Raw genomic sequence first — 26,097 nt, 5'->3', positions numbered from 1 at the left:
AGATACTCACCTGGGCCCATATACAATTTTATCACAATCACTAAGAACAGGTAACCTGGGCGTTGACTGCCAGAATTTATATATTTCCTAGGTCCAAAATACCTTGACTTAAACTCCTTGTCACTGATACCTATGATCACAATGGATCAGGGAGTTAGTTGTAAAGAAAGGCAGACAATAATATAATAACATTTGCACTCATGTAAAGACCACAGACTCAGGAAGTTTTGAAAACTTATCTAATCTTGTTCAATTGTCATGAGCCAAAGGTTTACAGCAAGCAAGCTATCAATAATCAGAATCATGAAAAGCGTATAACTATGCAAAAGTTATATTATGCCCACCATTTAGAAGGCTAAAGGGAAGGTAAGGAAAAGGAGCATACTGAATAAATCAGAAAAACAGACTAGAAAATGGTATGTCCTAAAGGACGGGAAAAATAAGGAACATGCTAGAATGTCACAGTTTAATTGTTTTCAAAGAGAGTAGGTAAGAAGAGGAAACATAAAATTGTAAATGACGAAACTGAGTTTACCATGTAGCTATAGGAAGGGTAAGGAAAAGGAACACGCTAATAATTCAGGATAACCACTTCAGTTTGTCTAAAGGGAGGGTAAAGAAAAAGGATCATTTATTTATTCAAAGGAAAACGGTACTTAACACCCAAGACTAAGGAGGAGGGGAGACAATGGAACACGCTAATAATGACAAGCTCACGACTTGGTACTTTGTCACAAGGAAGGGGAAAGAAAAGTAACATATGCAATTATAACTTCAGCAAGATTAAAGGAAGGATAAGAAAGAGAACGCAAATGTACTATTTGTTTCCCTCACAGATTTATATTTACCTACAATGGAGTGAAGGCCGTACCTGGCCATGGGTCAGTTAAGGACAGAAACCCCGAAGTTGCAAACGCCAGTAGGCCAGCTAGTGCAGGTCAGAGACAGGACAGGAAAACCAGATTTGGATCAGAACCGGACCACCAAAGTTGAGACCAGCACCCTCAGTTCAGTTGCAACGCCTGCGCTACACCCTCTCTGCAGCTATCAGTCAGAACCCCGATTGGGTTATCAAATTCCCCAGCAAAGTGCTTCGCCAGCACTTCAGGTCCCAAAACCCTGATTGGGTCAGCGAGTCTTCTGACCGAGTGCTTCGCAGCACCTCTGATCTCGATCAGCTATTGAGTGCGTTGGGTCAGTGACAGGCAGTTATTCGTACAAGTCGGACAATTTCTCTAGCTAAACCTAGGCTAGTTATACTGTTTTCCAGGTCAGTGTACCACCCCTCAAATGTTGCAGTGTAAGAATCCCCAATTTCGATTGGTCAGAGGAAAAGGACAGGTCATCACACCACCTAAAATTTGAACTTTCTCAGGCTCCTCATTTGAATTGGGTACACGCCCCTTGAATTTCAGGTTCTCATGACATATTCTTTATACATAACAATGGTGAATTTAACTTTGTATACAATGGTATAATTTTCGTACAGTTCAGCTTCTTCGACTAGGTGAGGGTTGTCTTCCCAGGCGCATCTTGGCTGGAGTTGCCATCTGGCTGGGATTCAATGTCAGATGATTTCAGCCCTCCTCTCATAGGGTGCCGTGTGCAAAGGACTTTCAAAATGGAGTATTCCCGTCTCTCAGGCCCAAAGTTTACGATACATGAAAGGTAAAAGGAAACAGTCTTAGAACACAGAATAAATGATTTCACTGTATACCATGAGTCTAGTCTCTACACTACTCCCATTACTTTATAAATAAACTATAGCATTAAGATTAAGCAGAACGAACAGCTTAGCAAAAGCAGCAATGCAAGCTTCTCGCATGTGAGAACACAAAGCAGCCATTTTAGCTCTACTGCGCAAGTGCAAACAGTTTCCCACCAAGACAACGAGTACGTCACGTCACATGGGTATGACCGACGCATGCGCAGTCTAATTTCCCACGTAGCAGCGGCCATATTAGATTGCAAGCGTATTAATATTAGTAAACACATAAGCAAGCTTCACTAGGATACCCCATGTGAAGGGAAAATATGGAAAATTAGTAAAACAAACATGCTGGTTACATTATTAACGTTATTCGAGATTCATGAGTACAAGCAAGTCGCTTTACGTGCGAATCCTTGCTCCATCATGTCTCTCACCCCTGCCTCACCTGAGGTAGATGCCTGAGAGTCCCCCGCTCTGCAGTGCTTTTCAGGTTGTGCATCTTTAAATCTCTCCGGTGTACGCCGCAGCCGCTTGGTTCGCGTTGCCTGTTCCAGTGTGCTCGTTCTGGCCCCTTGTTTCAGTGTCTTCAACGCCCAGTCCACGCCTCTTTCTTTAGTGACCTCCAACAGCTCTGCCAGTGCGCGAAAGTCATCCTTTGTGGCCTGGGAGTCCTTGCCCTTACGGGCCTGTCTAGGTGGCATTCTGCACTTAATGGAAACAGAAAAGCATTAGTGTTCATTCTCTTCTCTCTCTTGCCTCCTTTTACCCGGGACCTGAGGCTCCCCATGGCGCATGCTCCCCTTTACCGGTGCCGATAATCCGCACCAGCCCCCGCTTTCACCCTGCATACCATTCGCTTCTCTCCTCCCTTTTGGTAACCCATGTCCTAATCCCCTTTTGTCGCCTCTCCTGTGCCCCTGCTGCCCTTGAGCCTCTTCCCCCCGCTCGGATTAAATGAAGGCAGCCACCATGGTTGACATGAGTAGAGTATGCAGCTAATGCTCAATTTGTATCACACGTACACAATCCATAACTATGTGGCAATACCTGTCACTTCTGCACCCACAAAACGAACAGTGACTGCTAAACAACTGTGATTACACTTAATAAGCAATTCCTAGGCCAGCTTGCTCGAATTTGCCCATTACAAACGCTTCCACATTTGCGCAGTGCCAGAGCGCCATCTAGTACTATTAAAATCGTCCTACTTGGCAATAACCCTGTTAACAGCCGACCCCCCTCCAGCCCCCCACGAGCAGTCCGTCTCTCCGCCTCGTAATTACTTTCACATTTCCTGTTACGGCGCTGTGCGCAGGGCCAGATCGCCATCTAGTGATCTTAACATGGTCCGACTCGGCAATACCTAGTTAACAGCCGATTCCCCCCTTTCGCCCGTGGCCATTTAATCTGGGAGGCTCTCCCCGCGCCCTCCGCCCTTGTGATCCACGGGATTCGCACACAATGTTTTCCCGTACTCGCGGCCGAAGCCCCTCATGCCTCCACTCTCCACTATCGCCAAGTATTCAATTCATTGCATCCTTCTCTCCACTTTATGCAAATCGTTTAATATTGCCCCGATAACCAAAGCTCATTACGGCGCTTGCCGCCTCTCACCGTGACCTCTCCCTGCCATTCTCCAGCCATACTCCGGCCATTCACGCGGGGCACGCACCAGGCATTATCCCAACTCGCGGCAACAGCCCCTCATGCCTCCGCACTCGACTATCATTCCGCACGCTAACATACCACATTCCACCACCAGTCGTTCTCACTGTGAGGCCCACTCACCTTCAAACGGATCGCGCGGTCGCTCTTCTCGGCCCGCTGGTGCCCACATGGTCCATCCGATAACTTCACGTGACCTCTGACCTGGCTGCAGGACAGTGGACAAAGAGGGCGTTGTTATTTCCCCTCCATCTTGTAAACCCCCCACTTACTACGTCCGAGTCCCCCGCGTGACATGTGTCCGGTCTCGGCGCTTACTGTCCTCCCTGCCTTTCCCTCACTTTCCTCTTCCGGGTCTCCTCACCCGGGAGGGATTTCCTACCCCAGCTCAGGCCTTTGCTGCCAATAAAGGCGCCACGTCCCTTAGGTGGGGTGGCGCCCGTCATAGTCATACTTTATGGTAAATTTGCTAAGAAAGTTAATGGCCACACTTAATTAAGCAAGAGCAGCAGGCCCTGATGATTTGCCCACAATAATAACGAAAAGTGATACCTACTATTGGACTACTATACTTGCTTAGCATTCCAGTCCTTTCCTTTCCAAAAAGATGGAGAGGGGCTAATATTAAGCCCATTCTAAAGGCAAATGATCTGCTAGAGCCAAAAAACAATAGGTTCATTAACCTGACAGGCTTTTGGGGCAAACATATATGCCAAAACACTACTCCTTCATATGAAAGACTGGATAGACTCTCAAAATCTGATTCCTATTGAACAGGTTGGTTTAAAGAAGGCCATTCAAACACAGACCACTGTTTTAGTCTTTGGGCAATGTCTCAGAAAGCAATCAAAGAGACACCTTATATATCTGCTTTGCTGTCTTTTGCTCAGCTTTTGGCTTAGTCAACCTTTAGAGTCGTTGGCAAAAGCTAAAAAAATTGAATATACCCAGGGAACTCTTAATGATCACAAAATAATTAAATAGAAATAACTGGGAAAGGGTGGAACTAGATAGATCTGGATCCATATCAATACCAATAGAGAATGTGCTTTGCCAAGTATGCGTGGCACGCCCACTCTCTTTGCATTGTTTTGGCCTCACAGACCTTCATGCATTTCTACTGAATACACACTCCTTCTCTTTTAGAATGGGGTAGGTCTCTGTTTGACCTGGGGTTACCAGTCTACATAGGGTAGCTTGGCACAAGGTAGGTAGGCTCAATCCAAAGGTACATATGTTAAGTTTGCGTCACCCTTCAGTAACTCAGCGTCCATCCATTCAAAAATAACACCACACCAGCTTTAGAAAAATACGATTCACTTTATAAATTCTCTTTGTAGTTTTTCTTTGTTTCTTAGCAGTATTTAGATTCCACTCATTAAATAGCTCCGCATTTGATCATTAGCATAGACACATTTTCACATAGAAATAACTACACATTACATTAAGCATTTCCACCTTTTTCTTATTCGTACACTGTGCTTTGTCCCTTATGTTACACTCATACACTAGAACTTAATTCAGCCACCTCTCAGCAGTTCAAAATTCCAACAATTATTTTTACATTACAATGCACTTGTTTCAGTTTCTTGTCACGGAGTTTACACCTTAAGCTTCAATTCTTATCTTTCTCTGACTCTCCACCCTTGGCTTACCCAACCTTGACTTCAGGTTAGCGGGGAAGTCGACATTATTTGATGGAAAAATACCATAGTCAGCAGTTCCCAGTTGCTTACAGTTTTTCAAGACTAGGCTTCAATGTTCTAAAAGGTGTATTACAATCTAGCACCTTAATGGCAACTGCTCCTTTTTTTTCACCTCTTATTTAACTCAGGTTATGATGTTCCCACCTTACTTGTTTTCTGGCCTGCGCACGTATAGGGAGAGTTCCCAGCCTCCTTTTTACCAGGTTTTCGCCCCACCGGCCACACTACCAGAAGTCTTAAGGCTCACAGCGTCACTCCGGGGATTGTAAGGGATTCCCCTGGCCAATTACACTTAAACGGCCTCCTTCGTTCAGGCCGACACGGGGGGGCTGGGGCGCGTCAATGCGGGCACTTCTCTTCCACCCCACGCCCCTCGGAGGTTCGGGCTCCTCCCTTCGCGACTTCGGTCTCCTCCCTTCGCGACTTCGGTCTTCCCCTTCCGGGCCTTTGGGAATCAATGCCGGGTCATCCCTTTCATGACAGACTCCTCTGCAGCATGCATACGTCCTTCCGCCGGGAACCCAGTCCTGCGCGGGTCCCGTCCCCCGCCTTTTATCGGGAGGCGCTGCCGTCTAATCTTTCAGCACGGCGCTCCCCCCCCCACCTCACCAGAGCCCTCGCGGACCTGCCGACTCGTCTTCTCACAGGCTCAGAGAAGCGGCGGCCGCCGGAGACTCGGAACAGCCTAGGTAAGGTTCTTAACCCCTTTAATGGAAGAAAGTGGGAAAGGTAGATGCAGACAAGTCTTTCCGTCGCTGAGGGGAATCCCGCGGCTCTACCACTGAAGACTTCCGGCTAAGGGGTTGACTCCACAGGAGTTTTGGTCCTCTAGGTTGTAATTCCCCGTAATAGGACAATCCCTGCCCCGCTTACTTGTGGATTCCCTTTTTGGGTCTAGTCCAGCGATGCTTACTGGGGGGGGAATGTCACCCTTCACCGGTACCACAAGTAAAGCGTGAGAAGTCAGCTTTGCTGGGACAGATCTGCGGTTGAGGGGGAGCGTCAGACAGTAAAGGAAGAGCAGCCCCCAGAGGCTGTCAGATCTTCTTCCGCGCGCCCACCTCCTCACTCCTCAGCCTGGTCTCCAGCTCGCTCTTCCTGTGTGTCGCCTTCCTCCACTCTCATCACAGAAAATGGCCGCTCCAAATTCCAGTACTTATAGCCCAGGTCCAGAGGATCTAGAGTGGACCAGAAAGTTCTGGAACTCCACATACTACCCAATGGCACCAGGTTCCAAGGTAACAGTTGTAAGCCACCATTTTGTGGACCTGGTAAATTCAGTCAGAAAGGCACCTAGGCCTCAGGAAAAAGACTATGAGGGCAAAGAGCACCTAACCCCTAGGTCAACACCTGAAAAGTCTGGTGGCCATCGAAAATAAAAAGATTGAGGGGCAAAAAGGGGACAAAAATAAATAATAGATAGGAGGGACCACCCGAAGGGCTGACAGGTCTAACAGTCTCCATATTCCCTCTTTCCTTTCCGTCGATGACCTGGCCATATTAGACAGGACACAGTGTGCTCCAAAGGAAATTAACAGCATTTGCTAGAAGAATCAATTGGTAATTAACATGGAAAATACAAAAATACGGATCCTAGGGCAAAAATGTAAACCCTACACATGGTCAATCAGCAGCGAGGTGGTAGAGGAAGTTTCTTGTTACAGATTCCATGACCTGACTTTTAATAATAACTTGCCTTTGAAAATGCTTTTAGACAGCTTAAAATCTGGTGTGTCGATTTCACTAGGAGGGTTTAAGAAATGTAAAAGGGATTTTGGTGGACCCTCATTTAAACTGGTTTTCCCAGACTATAATGCAATGGTCGGTCTCCAAATGCTGTATGGGGGAGAGTTACTGTGCTTAGGAACGAAACTAGTCTGGGATATGGCAGAAGGGCACTGCCTAAAAAAAATCTTCTCAGTCTCCTCGACTGCTAATTTGCCCAAGACCAGACGCTAATCTGAAATCACAAGAGTATATAGCAAAGAACCGCAGTATTAGATTTTAGTACAAACAATTTGCCAATTCTAAAGGCATCAAGACACTGTGTAAATGAAATAATTGTCTGTAATTTAAGGTAGGCAAGGTCAATGCGACATAGTCCTCGATTCACCAAACACCAAAAATCCAGCGGTAGCGGAAGTGACAACACATTATTTAATGCACCCATGATATTACACTGCAGACAGTAATGTCATTCATGCAAAATAAATTACAAGTGCAAAATTAATAAAATTAAAAAAGTCACTGAATGCCATAGTAAATCTACATTGCAGCTTGAAATGGCTAATCACCTCAATTATATTGTAATGCATACATTCACATGCTCAAGGGCAGTCTCAAATGTCGTAGTTCAACCTCCTGTGTCCTAGCAAGAGAATAAAGCTATCCCTGATGTCACAAAGATTTTGCAGGCTCAATGTTTGCACAACAAAAACCTCTAGGGTTAAGCAGATTTTACTGGCTCATGCTTCTGAAATATGTGCTATCCCAATGTTAAACAGTTTCTACAGGCTGAGATTTAAATCCTTGGGTTACCAAAACTGGGCTATAACTGACACACAGTTCCTAAGGTCTGACTCCATTTCATATAGGTGTATCAAAAGGAGAGGGGGGGACCAAGGAGCTTATAAGGTCCAGTGTCCGTGCTCCGAAAATCAATGTTTAAACAACAAGGAGGACAAAGTTCCTATGCCAGGGAGCAAAAAGTCACCCATGCATCGTGGTGCAAAAAGTCACCCATACTTAAAAAATTGGAAGAAAAAGAAAGGAAAAAGAGAAAGGGGGATTCCTAGGTGTAAAAGACCAAAAGCTATGAGAGGGAAAGACATTGTGTTTCCTCTGTTGCCCTCACACACCCCGAAGAGTGTCATGCTTCATCATCGGGCGTTTGCTCCTCGTAGGGCCGGCGCTGCAATTCCCTACGGGTCCCCCGAAGGGTCACTTTATCGGAGATCTTTTAGAGGAATTCCGGATGATGCATGTGGGTGTGCGGGTAATGAGTCAAGAGGAGGGTAAAGAAAAATCGTGCCAGTGTGATAGATTGAAATTAAAACAAGGGTAAACATGCAGCGATATGTTTAAAAGTATACCCTTGGCAGTCAATACTGCTAAAAGTTATTGACCCAAGACGCCTATTATGCCTAGGTGTCAATTGTCAAGGTCAACATGTTTCGCGCTTCCGTTGCCCATAGGTCGTTAGCGCTTCGTCAGGACCATAAAGAATATGTAAAGTGCACGTGATTTAGTGAGTATAAAAATTACCCTCTCATCTCAATCAGGGTGGAGTAGAACCTGTGTACCCTTATCATGGTCACAGCTAATAGGTGGAAGCCACTCCTGAATGAAGCCTAGGAAATTGAAAAAGAACAAAACAAAGTAATAAGACAGCATCGATGACAACTTGATGCCGCAAAATGTACCACATGTGTGTACATCAATTACACTTAAGCAATAAAGTAGAAAGGCACACAGGACAGGTTGATCGTAACTGGTCAAAAAGAGGGGGGGGTGCTTTGTTTAATGTGGTTTTGGCCCCTACCTTACATAGCATCAATATTGAAAAAAGGCGGGGAGGAGTTTAAGTGATCCTCAACCTAGTAAAGTTTAAAATATATACTCCATACGACAAAGCAATCTGTCCTGGTTTGTTTACTTAAAACGGGCGTACAAACTGTAAAGTGATAAGTGCTCAAAGAATATGCTCACCAAGCACTGCGTGTAGTAATCCTACGTGGTCAGAATTATGGGCGCCCGCAAGTAACCGGGCTGTAAAAACAAACACAGAGACAGCAGCATACAGGCACATTAGCCAATCATCTGAAGTGCTGGGCCGAGTGCTCACAGTGCAGGATATTTCATCTATGAAGTACTTACAAATGAGTGCGGGTGCTGCCTTCTTGCAACCTACCCAAGACCACGCTTCTGCCGAAAGGAGACTCACATCGGCAAAACCGCCAGTTTAAATGCACAGGCCGGGTCAGGTGTGAGACGGTATCCTTTTCTGGGGAGGAAAGGAATCCTAGTGAGAAGCAACTAAATGCGCATGTGTGAGCACCGGAGATAAACGCGCATGAGCTTTAATCGGGCACACTACTCCCCTGCTCATGCGCAATGGCTCACTACATGATCAAGGAACGGGAATTGTCGAAAAAATACCCAGAAACATACATGCAATTTGCAAAATGAAATAATTTAAATCCAATGCCCTCCATCGCCACATAATTTACCATAAAGGGGTTGTCTTGATGTCATGACTGGACCGCACTTCGTCCTGCAAGTAATATAGCCCTGTGATACTGCTACCTAATCGTGAGCACTCAAATGGACTCCAGCACTTTCTTAAAATACAATTTGTTAAATTGCTATCTTAAAGGGTTATCCATTACGTACCATGCGCAAATCTACAGTTACGAAAGTGGGGCAAAAAATCACTGCATCGCAATGGCAATGAAGTCCAGGTATACTGTGAAACCAAGTCCCACTGAAAAAGTAATCCTGTCTCGTGTGCCTCACGAAAAGAAAAGAAAGAAAGGACAGAATAAAATTAACGGTCCCACGGCTAAACAGCCGTGCTAAATATATGTATCAAAAGGAGAGGGGGGACCAAGGAGCTTATAAGGTCCAGTGTCCGTGCTCCGAAAATCAATGTTTAAACAACAAGGAGGACAAAGTTCCTATGCCAGGGAGCAAAAAGTCACCCATGCATCGTGGTGCAAAAAGTCACCCATACTTAAAAAATTGGAAGAAAAAGAAAGGAAAAAAAGAAAGGGGGATTCCTAGGTGTAAAAGACCAAAAGCTATGAGAGGGAAAGACATTGTGTTTCCTCTGTTGCCCTCACACACCCCGAAGAGTGTCATGCTTCATCATCGGGCGTTTGCTCCTCGTAGGGCCGGCGCTGCAATTCCCTACGGGTCCCCCGAAGGGTCACTTTATCGGAGATCTTTTAGAGGAATGCCGGATGATGCATGTGGGTGTGCGGGTAATGAGTCAAGAGGAGGGTAAAGAAAAATCGTGCCAGTGTGATAGATTGAAATTAAAACAAGGGTAAACATGCAGCGATATGTTTAAAAGTATACCCTTGGCAGTCAATACTGCTAAAAGTTATTGACCCAAGAGGCCTATTATGCCTAGGTGTCAATTGTCAAGGTCAACATGTTTCGCGCTTCCGTTGCCCATAGGTCGTTAGCGCTTCGTCAGGACCATAAAGAATATGTAAAGTGCATGTGATTTAGTGAGTATAAAAATTACCCTCTTATCTCAATCAGGGTGGAGTAGAACCTGTGTACCCTTATCATGGTCACAGCTAATAGGTGGAAGCCACTCCTGAATGAAGCCTAGGAAATTGAAAAAGAACAAAACAAAGTAATAAGACAGCATCGATGACAACTTGATGCCGCAAAATGTACCACATGTGTGTACATCAATTACACTTAAGCAATAAAGTAGAAAGGCACACAGGACAGGTTGATCGTAACTGGTCAAAAAGAGGGGGGGGTGCTTTGTTTAATGTGGTTTTGGCCCCTACCTTACATAGCATCAATATTGAAAAAAGGCGGGGAGGAGTTTAAGTGATCCTCAACCTAGTAAAGTTTAAAATATATACTCCATACGACAAAGCAATCTGTCCTGGTTTGTTTACTTAAAACGGGCATACAAACTGTAAAGTGATAAGTGCTCAAAGAATATGCTCACCAAGCACTGCGTGTAGTAATCCTACGTGGTCAGAATTATGGGCGCCCGCAAGTAACCGGGCTGTAAAAACAAACACAGAGACAGCAGCATACAGGCACATTAGCCAATCATCTGAAGTGCTGGGCCGAGTGCTCACAGTGCAGGATATTTCATCTATGAAGTACTTACAAATGAGTGCGGGTGCTGCCTTCTTGCAACCTACCCAAGACCACGCTTCTGCCGAAAGGAGACTCACATCGGCAAAACCGCCAGTTTAAATGCACAGGCCGGGTCAGGTGTGAGACGGTATCCTTTTCCGGGGAGGAAAGGAATCCTAGTGAGAAGCAACTAAATGCGCATGTGTGAGCACCGGAGATAAACGCGCATGAGCTTTAATCGGGCACACTACTCCCCTGCTCATGCGCAATGGCTCACTACATGATCAAGGAACGGGAATTGTCGAAAAAATACCCAGAAACATACATGCAATTTGCAAAATGAAATAATTTAAATCCAATGCCCTCCATCGCCACATAATTTACCATAAAGGGGTTGTCTTGATGTCATGACTGGACCGCACTTCGTCCTGCAAGTAATATAGCCCTGTGATACTGCTACCTAATCGTGAGCACTCAAATGGACTCCAGCACTTTCTTAAAATACAATTTGTTAAATTGCTATCTTAAAGGGTTATCCATTACGTACCATGCGCAAATCTACAGTTACGAAAGTGGGGCAAAAAATCACTGCATCGCAATGGCAATGAAGTCCAGGTATACTGTGAAACCAAGTCCCACTGAAAAAGTAATCCTGTCTCGTGTGCCTCACGAAAAGAAAAGAAAGAAAGGACAGAATAAAATTAACGGTCCCACGGCTAAACAGCCGTGCTAAATATATGTATCAAAAGGAGAGGGGGGACCAAGGAGCTTATAAGGTCCAGTGTCCGTGCTCCGAAAATCAATGTTTAAACAACAAGGAGGACAAAGTTCCTATGCCAGGGAGCAAAAAGTCACCCATGCATCGTGGTGCAAAAAGTCACCCATACTTAAAAAATTGGAAGAAAAAGAAAGGAAAAAGAGAAAGGGGGATTCCTAGGTGTAAAAGACCAAAAGCTATGAGAGGGAAAGACATTGTGTTTCCTCTGTTGCCCTCACACACCCCGAAGAGTGTCATGCTTCATCATCGGGCGTTTGCTCCTCGTAGGGCCGGCGCTGCAATTCCCTACGGGTCCCCCGAAGGGTCACTTTATCGGAGATCTTTTAGAGGAATGCCGGATGATGCATGTGGGTGTGCGGGTAATGAGTCAAGAGGAGGGTAAAGAAAAATCGTGCCAGTGTGATAGATTGAAATTAAAACAAGGGTAAACATGCAGCGATATGTTTAAAAGTATACCCTTGGCAGTCAATACTGCTAAAAGTTATTGACCCAAGAGGCCTATTATGCCTAGGTGTCAATTGTCAAGGTCAACATGTTTCGCGCTTCCGTTGCCCATAGGTCGTTAGCGCTTCGTCAGGACCATAAAGAATATGTAAAGTGCACGTGATTTAGTGAGTATAAAAATTACCCTCTTATCTCAATCAGGGTGGAGTAGAACCTGTGTACCCTTATCATGGTCACAGCTAATAGGTGGAAGCCACTCCTGAATGAAGCCTAGGAAATTGAAAAAGAACAAAACAAAGTAATAAGACAGCATCGATGACAACTTGATGCCGCAAAATGTACCACATGTGTGTACATCAATTACACTTAAGCAATAAAGTAGAAAGGCACACAGGACAGGTTGATCGTAACTGGTCAAAAAGAGGGGGGGGGTGCTTTGTTTAATGTGGTTTTGGCCCCTACCTTACATAGCATCAATATTGAAAAAAGGCGGGGAGGAGTTTAAGTGATCCTCAACCTAGTAAAGTTTAAAATATATACTCCATACGACAAAGCAATCTGTCCTGGTTTGTTTACTTAAAACGGGCATACAAACTGTAAAGTGATAAGTGCTCAAAGAATATGCTCACCAAGCACTGCGTGTAGTAATCCTACGTGGTCAGAATTATGGGCGCCCGCAAGTAACCGGGCTGTAAAAACAAACACAGAGACAGCAGCATACAGGCACATTAGCCAATCATCTGAAGTGCTGGGCCGAGTGCTCACAGTGCAGGATATTTCATCTATGAAGTACTTACAAATGAGTGCGGGTGCTGCCTTCTTGCAACCTACCCAAGACCACGCTTCTGCCGAAAGGAGACTCACATCGGCAAAACCGCCAGTTTAAATGCACAGGCCGGGTCAGGTGTGAGACGGTATCCTTTTCCGGGGAGGAAAGGAATCCTAGTGAGAAGCAACTAAATGCGCATGTGTGAGCACCGGAGATAAACGCGCATGAGCTTTAATCGGGCACACTACTCCCCTGCTCATGCGCAATGGCTCACTACATGATCAAGGAACGGGAATTGTCGAAAAAATACCCAGAAACATACATGCAATTTGCAAAATGAAATAATTTAAATCCAATGCCCTCCATCGCCACATAATTTACCATAAAGGGGTTGTCTTGATGTCATGACTGGACCGCACTTCGTCCTGCAAGTAATATAGCCCTGTGATACTGCTACCTAATCGTGAGCACTCAAATGGACTCCAGCACTTTCTTAAAATACAATTTGTTAAATTGCTATCTTAAAGGGTTATCCATTACGTACCATGCGCAAATCTACAGTTACGAAAGTGGGGCAAAAAATCACTGCATCGCAATGGCAATGAAGTCCAGGTATACTGTGAAACCAAGTCCCACTGAAAAAGTAATCCTGTCTCGTGTGCCTCACGAAAAGAAAAGAAAGAAAGGACAGAATAAAATTAACGGTCCCACGGCTAAACAGCCGTGCTAAATATATGTATCAAAAGGAGAGGGGGGACCAAGGAGCTTATAAGGTCCAGTGTCCGTGCTCCGAAAATCAATGTTTAAACAACAAGGAGGACAAAGTTCCTATGCCAGGGAGCAAAAAGTCACCCATGCATCGTGGTGCAAAAAGTCACCCATACTTAAAAAATTGGAAGAAAAAGAAAGGAAAAAGAGAAAGGGGGATTCCTAGGTGTAAAAGACCAAAAGCTATGAGAGGGAAAGACATTGTGTTTCCTCTGTTGCCCTCACACACCCCGAAGAGTGTCATGCTTCATCATCGGGCGTTTGCTCCTCGTAGGGCCGGCGCTGCAATTCCCTACGGGTCCCCCGAAGGGTCACTTTATCGGAGATCTTTTAGAGGAATGCCGGATGATGCATGTGGGTGTGCGGGTAATGAGTCAAGAGGAGGGTAAAGAAAAATCGTGCCAGTGTGATAGATTGAAATTAAAACAAGGGTAAACATGCAGCGATATGTTTAAAAGTATACCCTTGGCAGTCAATACTGCTAAAAGTTATTGACCCAAGAGGCCTATTATGCCTAGGTGTCAATTGTCAAGGTCAACATGTTTCGCGCTTCCGTTGCCCATAGGTCGTTAGCGCTTCGTCAGGACCATAAAGAATATGTAAAGTGCACGTGATTTAGTGAGTATAAAAATTACCCTCTTATCTCAATCAGGGTGGAGTAGAACCTGTGTACCCTTATCATGGTCACAGCTAATAGGTGGAAGCCACTCCTGAATGAAGCCTAGGAAATTGAAAAAGAACAAAACAAAGTAATAAGACAGCATCGATGACAACTTAATGCCGCAAAATGTACCACATGTGTGTACATCAATTACACTTAAGCAATAAAGTAGAAAGGCACACAGGACAGGTTTATCGTAACTGGTCAAAAAGAGGGGGGCGGCATCATAAATAGAGACTCTCGCCGGGGTCAAGAAGAGACAGCCGTCTTTTGAAATAGATTATTCCAGAGGTAGAACCCCTCGTTAATATAGTGGGAGATCCCACTTACAATTATTTGGATTGTTGAATGGAACAAGTTTAGTCTTCATGGAATGAGTTGAATGGAACATGTGGAATTGGATTAAGCACATTAAATAGAGACTCTCGCCGGGGTCAAGAAGAGACAGCCGGCTTTTGAAATAGATTATTCCAGAGGTAGAACCCCTCGTTAATATAGTGGGAGATCCCACTTACAATTATTTGGATTGTTGAATGGAACAAGTTTAGTCTTCATGGAACGAGTTAAATGGAACATGTGGAATTGGATTAAGCACATTAAATAGAGACTCTCGCCGGGGTCAAGAAGAGACAGCCGGCTTTTGAAATAGATTATTCCAGAGGTAGAACCCCTCGTTAATATAGTGGGAGATCCCACTTACAATTATTTGGATTGTTGAATGGAACAAGTTTAGTCTTCATGGAACGAGTTGAATGGAACATGTGGAATTGGATTAAGCACATTAAATAGAGACTCTCGCCGGGGTCAAGAAGAGACAGCCGGCTTTTGAAATAGATTATTCCAGAGGTAGAACCCCTCGTTAATATAGTGGGAGATCCCACTTACAATTATTTGGATTGTTGAATGGAACAAGTTTAGTCTTCATGGAACGAGTTGAATGGAACATGTGGAATTGGATTAAGCACATTAAATAGAGACTCTCGCCGGGGTCAAGAAGAGACAGCCGGCTTTTGAAATAGATTATTCCAGAGGTAGAACCCCTCGTTAATATAGTGGGAGATCCCACTTACAATTATTTGGATTGTTGAATGGAACAAGTTTAGTCTTCATGGAACGAGTTGAATGGAACATGTGGAATTGGATTAAGCACATTAAATAGAGACTCTCGCCGGGGTCAAGAAGAGACAGCCGGCTTTTGAAATAGATTATTCCAGAGGTAGAACCCCTCGTTAATATAGTGGGAGATCCCACTTACAATTATTTGGATTGTTGAATGGAACAAGTTTAGTCTTCATGGAATGAGTTGAATGGAACATGTGGAATTGGATTAAGCACATTAAATAGAGACTCTCGCCGGGGTCAAGAAGAGACAGCCGGCTTTTGAAATAGATTATTCCAGAGGTAGAACCCCTCGTTAATATAGTGGGAGATCCCACTTACAATTATTTGGATTGTTGAATGGAACAAGTTTAGTCTTCATGGAACGAGTTGAATGGAACATGTGGAATTGGATTAAGCACATTAAATAGAGACTCTCGCCGGGGTCAAGAAGAGACAGCCGGCTTTTGAAATAGATTATTCCAGAGGTAGAACCCCTCGTTAATATAGTGGGAGATCCCACTTACAATTAAAAAAAAAAAAAAAACAGTCGCCGGGCCCATGCTTCCCAGGATAGTTCCAGCCGCACCCATCAACGGCGAAGCCGCACCAAGTTTAGGGGGCCCGAACGGCCCGAAGAGGGGATCCACCTCCAGGGTGACAACGGGTGCGGCTAAAGAAGCTCGCCAGGAGTGTAGGGCGTCCAGGATGCCCTCAAGTGTAGGAAAACCTTTACAGTATCCGGCACCCGGGCCATGCGGCGGGCCTCCAGCGCTCGTCCAGGCCCGGCTGAGACATTCAGAGGCGGCCGCCATCTTGGAAGCCCGGCGGGGCCGCGGCGGCCGTCAACCCCTACCGGGCAACAGCGAGGCAAGTGAAGACCAGCCGACCGGCAGCAGGGCACTCCAGGGCAGGAAGGGGGGCCACCAGAAGATGGGGGATTCGCCGGCTCCCCAGTGCCGCCGGTCTCGTTCTCCGAGTCCGGGCGGAGGAAACAAAATGGCCGGACCGGAGAACAAAGGGGGAGCAAGCCGAATGTACGGTCAGCCCCGTCAACGGAAGGCAGCGCCTCCACCCAAGGCCACCGGCCCACCGGAGCCGGCCAGCAAGCCACAGCCGGCCTATATGCACAACGGCCTCTACGACCACGTCCACTGCACCATCAAGGGCCGATCATCGCGCTCCGCCCCGTCCGGGCGCCGCCAAGAAGATCCAGGCCAGCCCGCTCCGGAGACCCCGAAGCGAGCGGAAGCGCCGTACAGGATCCACGGCACCCAAGGACCACCGGAGCAAAAGGTGAGTGCCTGCAAAGTATCTTAGCGCTACAGCACAGCAAAGAGGACTTCCCGGGGCAGGATAACAGCAGGATAGATGATAAAAACAGGCAGGCGAGCGGAGCCGAGCTAAAACGCGGCCATCTCGGACGCGAGCTTGGCTCCTTCTACCCAATTATTTGGATTGCTGAATGGAACAAGTTTAATCTACATGGAATGAGTTGAATGGAACATGTGGAATTGGATTAAGCACATTAAATAGAGACTCTCGCCGGGGTCAAGAAGAGACAGCCGGCTTTTGAAATAGATTATTCCAGAGGTAGAACCCCTCGTTAATATAGTGGGAGATCCCACTTACAATTATTTGGATTGTTGAATGGAACAAGTTTAGTCTTCATGGAACGAGTTGAAGGAACATGTGGAATTGAATTAAGCACATTAAATAGAGACTCTCGCCGGGGTCAAGAAGAGACCCTAGTATCATTAGTACATCAGGGTAGAGGGGTATACTCACTATACTTCCTAATCCCCAAAAATGAAAAGTCAATAACATCACTATAAGACCTCATAGCCCTAAAAAGGTCACTGAAAAACGCATAGTGCCCCTGCTGTGACAAGGATCTCAGACACTTACTTCCACATGCCTACACTCACTGCACACAGGAAATATCTCAGATTTACCATACAAGGACAACACGATCATTACATAATGCATCCATTGGTTGCCAAACAGTGTCTACCCTTATTTATAGAGTTCCCCATGCTTACGGGTATGATGTCTGCATTATAACATTCATCAATAGTATATTAAAATTGCCCTAAAAGCAATGTAAGATATAAGAAGTATATACACAAATGTACTGTTTGATTGGAAACCATAACTTGAAAGGTTCCAAAAAACCAATGTATGTGTAATATCTGTGCTGTTACACACATTATTTGGAGCAACAAACTGTATCATTATCCCCATTTTTTTTAAATTATAGTATTGCATATCAACTACATTTCATAACAAGATTAACATTTAATGTGGCATTTCTCTACCAAGTGGACGTTGGCTGACATTTTATATATCTAAATTTAGAAAAGAGGTCATATTGGCGGTTTTAATATGGTATGCGTAGCATTTACAAACGATACACATTTTTAAATATAACCGAACTATAACTTCAAGTTTGTTTAGTTTTTGTCCCAGACTTTGTGTAAATTTTTTTTCATTAAACGATATATGATCTTTTATCATATTTATGTTGTGAATTAACAACACAAAATAAAAGCTGGGAAAAATGAGCAATTTCAACGTCAACATTTTCATCCAGGATGCCTATTCAAGATTCTTATTGCTTAAGAGGTTTAAATAAATTTTTGAGATATTTGCTTGGCGTGCTGTCATTGACATAAAAAGATGTCTACTGTTGACAAGAACTCTTTGCACACAGCTTAACATGACTGGTTTGTCAACTGTAAATAGAGGGACTGATCACGATGAAAGTGATGCGGTCAATTTGAAGGACTAGCAGAATATGTATTAGAATTTAAGGTTAAAAAATATCTTAGTATTTCAGTGGGATACAAAGATTGTAGTCTTTGAGAGGTGATTCATAGTAAAAATTTTGCAGTAGCTAAATGATAAGTAGAAACTAAAATTGCAAAGCATAGACATTGTATGGAAGGAGCACAGGCATAGATCTTTCGGTATCACCCAAATAGTTGTAGAAAATTTTGGGCGACAACCAAATAGAGTGACTTCTCAGGGTAGATTTTCAGGGTTAGGTAAGTTGAAAATCAGTAAACAGTAAGGAACTGCATAACACATGAAAAACACACAATGACTATCTTTTTGAATTGTTCCAGTGTTCCGACCACACAGACAACTAAAAATTCAAATCATCATTATTATTTTGTGGGTACATGCTGCTAATAAGTCATGGTGATTTTTGGAAAATCAGATAGCCACAGTGCTATCAAGAGATAGGATCGAACATAAGGCAAGCACCGTATGAGTGATGGAAATAGGTTGCTTTAAATACCTAAAAGCACATAGTAACAAGTGTGGATAATGGCGGTTGGTTTCAAGTTAGGAAATGTGCATTTCAATGTACTTAAAGGATGAGGTACAACCAATTTTATATTTCAACATTCACTCACCATTTTTCAATCATGGATTTAGAAGCAAAATATCGCTAATGCCAAACAGTAAAGAAGTTAACTTCCTTAATACCGAGAAGAGCACAGGACGACACTTCAGACCATGGTGATGTACAGCTGATTTGCAAAAACAAGATAAGTAACATAGTTACCATGCTTTTTCAAACACATTTGATACAAACGAAACCTCGATCAAAAGACAAGGAAGACATGTCAACTTGGATGCATTTCAAATGAATCCATCGGCGGCACTCATTGCATAGGACGGTGGACAAACCAGACGAGGTACAATTACATCCACCACAGAGATCTAAGACAGAATCTAAAATTAAATAAAGAGAAACAATGCATCATGAAACGGGGGTACTGTTAAATGAACATATTGAAAGAAGTGATAAACAATCTACAGTTGGGAGACATTGAAAACAATAATAAGTCTTCGATTCATTGCAAACAGCCAAAAACACCTAATACATAGAAAATGTAGAGTTCACAATCCAAAAATACAGCGGTTTTATTTCAAAAAAGAATATTGTTGAATAATTCCCTCTAACCTAAGAACTCCATGAGCTTCATTGCAATAAAGAGTCTGTAATCCTCCAGAAAAGCAGCATTTATTATCTCTTGATGCGGAACAGGATAACCACTTAGGTACGATTCTGCAAACTAAACAAACATCACCAAAAATGAAATTTGGAGAAGTAAGGAAATGTTACCTAGTAAATCTGTAAAAACAATTTACTGTTTTAAATTGGGGAAAAATCCATCAAAGCTCACAAAATAGCGACATTCATATCGTGAGAATAATCTTAAAAAACTTAGTCAAAAACAGAGCAACATACACTTGCATTATCACCAAAGTAAGTTCCACAGTTGGAACATAATAAGCATAGCTTAAACATAAAACCACAGAAGATAACATAAATAGATGATAACAGTATTGCAAAATTACCAGCATGCAAAAAACACCACAATTGTAGCTGTCCTGTTGCTTGGCGTTACTTTCTACCACTAACTCCCATTGGTCATGATCTTTACAACCGATTGCCTGTAGGAAAGCACTTTACAAACATATGAAAGAGTTATTTTTCATATTTCTTCTACCAACAAAAAAATACAAGATGTAACTAGAATGAACAATTACTATCTTAAAAACATAACTCCCCAGTGTAACAAGACTTCAAGATTTACACAGATTTCAAAAACAAGTTAAGTATACTCTTACCTCCAATTTAATAAATAATGATGGTAGCTTGCAACATCAGCAACGATAGAGTCGTACAGTAATAAAAATTTGGACAAAGGTTTCACTATCTGGAAAGAAAAATAGAATGGAAAAAAAGTTTTGAAATTCAAGTCTTTTTACATGCATTTCAGATTTCAAAACTTGTGGAAGGGAAATGCTAGCAGAGGGATTAATAAATTAACAAACATCAGGCATAACATCTATTACATGAAGAACACTTGTAGATAAAATCATTACATTTCACACTCACAATTAGTATCCAATGCATTCCCGTATTGGTGGGACACAGGACAGTCTCCTTTTCAAAAAGAGGAAGCTATGAAATAAAGAACAAAATAAATATATTCAATATTCTCACAAAAATGAATAACACAATTATCAGATAAAACAAATCAGATACAGGAAAAACATAACAGTATTTACCCGGCAAGAAGATGATGGATAATTGCCACTGAATACAGAGGAAGCCACTGTGCAAGACATCAATAAGCACTAAATATTAAAGAAATATAATGAGGTGAGAATACTGTCTGAAAATGTACTTTAAAAATGAGTAAAAATAATAAGTTATCTGATGACTTTTTGTTTCAAAGATAAGTACCTTTGCTCTTGGCATACATAGTCTTGACAGATAAGCATCTATCACCTTCAAAAGTATAAGAAGAAAAACTGTCCATTAAGACTTGCACTAAAATGACAAGCATACAAAAGTACAGTACGTACACTAAAATTTTTTATAAAGTAAGCATACCTCGTCACATATCCATTCATTTGGTTTCAAGGTGGCAAACGAAGAATCATATAGTTTATAACTTGAAACTATTGCTTCCAACCTTCCAGTGATAGGTTTATTCCACACATCGAGAACTTGCTTCTTCAAAACACACTCAAAGGATAGAGGGGATGGAGGCCATGATGGAGAGATTGTAAGCTGTGCTGTAGACGCAGAAATGTGTGGTGGAGTTGCTGAGAAACTTGATGGAGATGGTGCAAGCACTGCTGGAGACATTGCGAACCGTGCTGGAGACCGGACGAGCCGTGATGGAGACGGGGCGAGCCGTGATGGAGACGGGGCGAGCCGTGATGGAGACGGGGCGAGCCCTGCAGGCGATGATGAAAGGTTGCTTGGAGGAGAGACATTTTGCAATTCTTGGGAACTTGATGGTGACAGTCGGAGAGGTGCAGAACATGATGGAAGCTGAGAAGACCAACTATCACTGTTCATTGTGCCTGCAGAAACATTTTTTATAAAACAACATTATTAACAAGTTCATTCAATAAACACAGTACTATATCGTGTACCTATAACAAATAAAAACATAAAAATTGTTCAGGATACTGAATTCGTCTGTTCTTTACAGTATCGTGTCCAGAACAAATCTGTTCATATCACTTTAAGAGAAACATAAAAAAGCTGCACCATGATTAGTAGGTGAAGAATGAAAGAAGTGTACTACAGCAAGAAATTACCTGGATTGCTTACATTGTAAGGCCTCAACATGTCCAAATTAAAAGTTCTACTTAATACTGTGTTTTTAGCATTCATTAGCTTTACATGCTTTCCTTTTACTTCAGAAACAGTGTAGGGTCCTGAAAATCTCTCCTCCAAAACGCCGCCTTTTCTGGTGGAACGCCTAGTATTTTGCAATAACACTAACTGTCCTTTTTGAAAGATGTATGGCTGATATTTCTTGCAAAGTCTATTTTTAAATGTGACTTTCTGCCTTTCCTGGCCAACCTCTATATTCTGTTTTGCCTGTTCATGCAAGTCTGCTGCTCTAATTTTCATTTCTGCAACAATGGAGGGATATTCGCTTTCTGATGGTAGTACATACTCTTGCTAATAAAGGAAACATAAAAATTAATAAATGATATTTAATTGCATAGAAATAAAAGTAGACTTTATAAATACAATCGATTAACAAATAAGTAATACTTAATTAGTGTGGAAAGAAAACTAAAATACTACTTAGCAAGTTTTGCACACATACCAATTAACAAATACCAATATTATTTCAAGTCTTGGAAATCTCATACCTGCTCATCATCAAGCTCACAAGGGAATTTTGGTTCACGACCCAAGTACAGTAGAAAGGGGGAAAATTTCGTGGTGGAATGCGGCTTCGATCGTAAGGAAAACAAAACATGGTCCAAATAACGATCCCAATCAGTCTGGTGCTCATTCACGTACTTGGTCAATGTGCTGTACAAAGAAACACGATGTTGCTTATGTGTTTTTTAAAACTAACAATTCATTATTGGACATTCTTTTCAACAAACATATGTGATGATTACAGACTTAACATACAAAAAAACGTTAATGACGTTTAAAAGAGACACAATATCGAAACGATACAGCAAAGTATGCACAAGTCACAAAAATAAACACCTTGTTTGTGTGATTTTGAGCACATGGCATAAATCATCCATAGAGCCAAAGTACACATAAAATCGATTGCAGCTCCATATGAATTTTCGCAATCTTATTTTACGGCTTACCTGATTGAGGTATTTTTGGGATACACGACTGCTAACCTATTAAGCCTCTCATTACCACACCCTATCCATTATGAAGTGTAGTAACCTCCCTGTTGCCCCTATCCCTGTCTCTGTAAAGCGATCGGATAACTATAAGATCTTTTGCTCGCTATATAAAAATTTAAATAAATGAAGCTACGATTACCTTTTTATGTTGGCATTTGTACGCTCATCTAAACCATTTGTCTGGGGATGATAGGGTGCACTTACAGACCGTTTAATGTTCAACAGCTTACACATGTTAGCATTAAACTGAAAAGAAAAGTTCAGAACTTTCTAAAACAATTGTGCAATACAAGTTAACAATCAGAAGGATTACAAAACGACTCACTACATAATTCACAAATAAGAAAAACTATGAGAATACATGAAAACAGGACAACAATGTCAGAAAAAGATACTTTGCTTACCTCGTTGACAAACTCCCGGCCTTGATCTGAGAGGATCCTTTCAGGACTACCATGGCGCAGAAAGATTTCCATAAGTTTCAAAGCAACTTCAGATGCAGTCTTTGTTTTTAAAGGGAATGCTTCAACCCATTTCGACAAATAATCGGTTGCAGTTAAAATATATCTGTATCCAGCAGGAGTTGTTGGTAAGGGGCCCATCAAATCCACTCCTAGAAGCTCCCAAACACGAGTCACCTACAAATAAAACAATTGCAAAAGTATGGGATAAGAAATAGCAAAACATGATTCTGCGGATAGACCTTCAAATATAAAGTATGACATTTCTTAACATACTTTTATCGGTTTTAACTCGGGGCACTTCATGAGAGATGGCTGTTCCTTTTGACATGCATCACAAAGTTTAATCTGCAAATACATAATTGCGATGCTCAGTTAAACATGATGTCTGATTATAAAGAAACGCTCACATTACAGCAGATCATAGTACAAAAAAAAAGGAAAAACTAAAGATTTACATTCAACATAAGAAATGTAAATAACAGGAAACAATAACTCTCACCCATTCTTTGATATGAGTTGACATATCTGGCCAAAAAAAACGGGCACTGATGCTTCGCTGTGTCTTATTAATACCGGAATGACCACCAAATGTCGAAGAATGAAATTCATGAAATATATTTCGGGCAGCTTCAGCACCAACAACAACTTTTCTCTTCACATCCTTCAATTTATGGAACAAATGTCCATCTATCAACGACAAGGAATAAGAAACAAAAACAAAGATTTACCAAACAAGCACGATAGAAATGCAAAGTCAACAAGCAATACAGCACATATTATACACACTTTCGACCATTGAGAATTAACATTACAAAATAAGATACCTTCACATACGAAGTTTTTGGACATTCGACGCAATGCATGCTTATCAACCTTGGTGAAATCAACTGGATACACATTACGGCTCAAATATGCCAGAAGCTGATTGAACTTTAAGGGATCCATTTTAATTAGCACTAAAAAGACAAAAAAAATTATTTCCAATATGCATAAACAGCATGGGGACGACATTAAAATAAAATGAAACCATCAAAACCTCGAGCATGTACAAATGATAACATCAATAGATGCCATACACTGTGAACTTTAAAAAAATACAAAGCCATTAAGGAGATGATAAAGGGAAAATGGCATCAGAAAAGATGTCTGACTTTACAGTACAAGAAAATGTGATATACAGAAAGAGATGATATCTTCGAATTTTTAAAAAGGAATATGAATGTCAAACACTTTCTACGACATTAAACGGCTAATAAGACTACATCATTTTATCTCAAAGCTAAAAAATAGAGGCAACATAGAAGGAATGCTACAAAAAGAAGGTTTCAGTATCATTACAGTGTGCTGAGGAAACGTTACTTTCACTGTGGCTATGGAAATGACTTCTAATCATAAGACAGCATACTGCTTCAATACGGAGTACATGACTAAGGATGATGATAGCAATAATGACATTCAGAGAGAATCAAATTAGAGCTCACGAAATGAGGTTTCAATAGATTAGTTCAAAAACAAATTCATTTTCTAACATTTTGCTGACGTCAGGACATAATTTACATTGACAGCTCATTGAACCACTTAAGTCAATCGATGAAACTTCGAAGAATACTCAGAAAAAAAAAATGATGGGCTTAAATATCAGGGTGAGATTACAATGTAAAATGCACTCACCAACTACAAGGAACACAAGAGCCGTTTGCCGTGCTCAGAGAAAGCTTATTGAAAACAAGGAAGAGATAGAATACACACTGAAGTGGAACAGACGCCAAACAAGGTTTGGACAGCAGACTGTAAGCAGGGCGGTGACTGTTATACTGTCAGCAGGGCTGTGAGTGTGACCTAGGCAACAGAAAAAAATCACAATTATTAATGTTGACTCACATATTACAGACGTTGCACAATGAAGGTGTGATCAACAACTAATACTTGATAAAACACTTCCATAAACATCATTAATCACAGACCAGACACATGAGGTGGTTAACAGAAAAAGTCATTTGAGAAGGAATGGGCAGACGCCATTTTGAAAAGTACCTAGATGCGTCACCGTTTTGAAATAATTCACACATTGGTGGGGTAAATAGAATTAAAGTTGAACAAATGCAATGCAAGCAGACGCAAAGCACAATATTTGATATTTTTTGATGGCTGCAATTTCAAACAAGTAGTGGTAATGCAATAGGTCTCGCATTAGAAAATTTGGAGCTATTGGTCTTGTGAATGACAAATATTTCATTTATGTCTTGCTTTTTAAAATAGCTACATGGATAGCTTTGACATTTTCAAAGCCAATAGTTTTAACTTTTGAGAATGTGACACTTGTAGCATTTGGAATGCAACTAGTTTTTTATTTACGTGACTTTGATGCCAGCTCTGGGCGTTAGGCCACATATCTAGAGAGTACGACAGTGCAGCAGAGGAAAGAAGCACAGACAGGGAGATGAGAGTGCAGCAAGGAAGAGAAGCACGGAGAGGGAGCCCAAAAGTGAAGCAAGGGTGAGATGCAAGGACAGGGAGCCTGAGAGTGCAGCAGGGGACAGAAGCATGGAGAGGGAAACAGAGAATCAGGGGCGAGAAGTACGGACACGGAGCACAAGAACGAAGCAAGAGAGAGAAGCAGGAGAGGGAGTCTGAGAGTATAGAAAGGGAGAGAGTTGAGTATAGAAAGGGAGAAAATGAGTTTGGGAGAGAGCCATGAGAGGTGGAAGGCACGGCAATGGAGATAGACCTGGGAAAGGAGTAACCAAGAGGGAGAAGAAGATGAGAACAACAGGAAAAAACTAGTGGTGTTGACTAATGCCGAAATGGTATAAATGATGCTGTGTTAGTGCTCATTGACAATCGTGTGGACCATGAGGAGATATGGGAGAGGGGAGGGGAGAAAAGGAGGAGAGTGTGGAGAGGAGAGAGGAGAGAGAAGGAAGAGTGTGGAGAGAGATGGTGGAGGGGAGAGTGAGGAAAGGGGGGAGAGAGAAGACAGGAGAGTTGT

The sequence above is a fragment of the Lissotriton helveticus genome, chromosome 6 (genome assembly GCF_964261635.1).
Source record: "Lissotriton helveticus chromosome 6, aLisHel1.1, whole genome shotgun sequence".
NCBI classification, from domain to species: domain Eukaryota; kingdom Metazoa; phylum Chordata; class Amphibia; order Caudata; family Salamandridae; genus Lissotriton; species Lissotriton helveticus.
Note: the sequence above shows the minus strand (reverse complement) of the source record.